Raw genomic sequence first — 2,299 nt, 5'->3', positions numbered from 1 at the left:
TCGGCCGTGGTGATCAATTCAATGGCCTTGCACTCTCCTTTTGGATTTTCTTTTGTATTGCTTGGGAAAGTACTAGGAGGGATTTCAGTGATCCTTTTACTCAGCTGGCCCACTTGTGCTTCCAAATTTCTAATGGAGGATCTTGTTTCATTCATGAAACTCACAGTGGCCTTAGATAGATCAGAGACTAAGTTTGCTAAATTAGAAGTATTTTGTTCAGAGTTCTCTGTCAGTTGCTGAGTGGATGATGGAAAAGGTTTACTATTGTTAAACCTGTATCTTCCACCATTATTAAAGCCTTGTTGAGGCTTTTGTTGATCCTTCCATGAGAAATTTGGATGATTTCTCCATGATGGATTATAGGTGTTTCCATATGGTTCACCCATGTAATTCACCTCTGCTATTGCAGGGTTCTCAGGATCATAAGCTTCTTCTTCAGAAGATGCCTCTTGAGTGTTGTTGGATGCAGCTTGCATTTCATTCAGACTCTGAGAAATTATATTGACCTGCTGAGTCAATAGTTTGTTCTGAGCCAATATGGCATTCAGAGTATCAATTTCAAGAACTCCCTTCTTCTGAGGCGTCCCATTACTCACAGGATTCCTCTCAGAAGTGTACATGAACTGGTTATTAGCAACCATGTCAATGAGTTCTTGAGCTTCTGCAGGCATTTTCTTTAGGTGAATGGATCCACATGCAGAAGTATCCAATGACATCTTTGATAGCTCAGATAAACCATCATAGAATATATCCAGGATGGTCCATTCTGAAAGCATGTCAGAAGGACACTTTTTGGTCAGCTGCTTGTATCTTTCCCAAGCTTCATAGAGGGATTCACCTTCTTTCTGTCTGAAGGTTTGAACATCCACTCTAAGCTTGCTCAACTTTTGAGAAGGAAAGAACTTGGCTAAGAAAGCCGTGACCAGCTTATCCCAAGAGTTCAGGCTATCCTTAGGTTGAGAGTCCAACCATACTCTAGCTCTGTCTCTTACAGCAAAAGGGAAAAGCATGAGCCTGTAGACTTCAGGATCTACTCCATTAGTCTTGACAGTATCACATATCTGCAAGAATTCAGTTAAAAATTGAAAAGGATCTTCTAATAGAAGTCTATGAAACTTGCAGTTCTGCTGCATCAGAGAAACTAGCTGAGGTTTTAGCTCAAAATTGTTTGCTCCATGTAAATTGGAATTAGGTGCAGTAAAGTCACCAAGCATTCTCCTTGCATTATTGTTGTTGGGTTCGGCTGCCATCTCCTTTACTTGTTCGAAATTTTCAATAAGGTTGTCTCTGGATTGTTGTAATTTAGCTTCTCTTAGTTTTCTCTTCAGAGTCCTTTCAGGTTCTAGATCAACTTCAACAAGAATGCCTTTTTCCTTGTTCCTGCTCATAAAAAAGAGAAGAGAATAAGAAAAGAAGAGGAATCCTCTATGTCACAGTAAAGAGGTTCCCCTGTGTGAGTAGAAGAAAAGAAGAAGAAAAAATTCGAACACAGATGGAAGAGGGGGTTCGAATTTGGGTGAGATGAAGTGTTAGTAGATGAATAAATAAATAAAAGGAGATAAGAGAGAGAGATAATTTTCGAAAATAATTTTTGAAAAAGAGTTAGTGATTTTCGAAAATAGTTTTTTTGAAAAAGGTTAGAGATTTTTCGAGAATTAAATCAAAAATTAAAATAATTAGTTAATTAAAAAGAATTTTTTGAAAAAGAGGAGAGATATTTTCGAAAATTAGAGAGAAAGAGTTAGTTAGGTAGTTTTGAAAAAGATAAGAAACAAACAAAAAGTTAGTTAGTTAGTTGAAACAAATTTTGAAAAGATAAGAAGTTAGGAAGTTAGAAAAGGTATTTTGAAATCAAATTTTTGAAAAAGATAAGATAAGAAGATATTTTTTTTTGAAAAGATATGATTGAAATTAGTTTTGAAAAAAATTTGATTTTTAAAATCACAATTAATGACTTGATTCACAAGAAATCATAAGATATGATTCTAGAACTTAAAGTTTGAATCTTTCTTAACAAGTAAGTAACAAATTTGAAATTTTTGAATCAAAACATTAATTGATGATGTTATTTTCGAAAATTAGGAGATAAAGATAAGAAAAAGATTTTTGGAAAATATTTTTAAAATTTTCAAAAATAACTAAGAAAATTGAAAAAGATTTGATTTTTGAAAAAGATTTTGAAAAATATAAGATTTTTAAATTGAAAATTTGATTTGACTCATGAAAATAACTAAATTTTTAAAAAAATTTTGAAATAGTCAAATCTAATTTTCGAAATTTTAAGAGGGAAAAAAAAAGG

General features: G+C 33.2%; 1 non-coding gene across 1 annotated transcript; it reads left to right on the top strand.

Moving 5' to 3' along the window:
• Window positions 1-770: 770 nt before the first annotated feature.
• Window positions 771-878, top strand: LOC112788084 (small nucleolar RNA R71). The gene has a single exon (XR_003195464.1). It is a non-coding gene; the product is annotated as a small nucleolar RNA R71 (small nucleolar RNA).
• The last annotated feature ends 1,421 nt before the right edge of the window (window positions 879-2,299 follow it).

The sequence above is a fragment of the Arachis hypogaea genome, chromosome 20 (genome assembly GCF_003086295.3).
Source record: "Arachis hypogaea cultivar Tifrunner chromosome 20, arahy.Tifrunner.gnm2.J5K5, whole genome shotgun sequence".
NCBI classification, from domain to species: Eukaryota; Viridiplantae; Streptophyta; class Magnoliopsida; order Fabales; family Fabaceae; genus Arachis; species Arachis hypogaea.
This window is presented reverse-complemented; position numbering and strand designations above follow the sequence as displayed.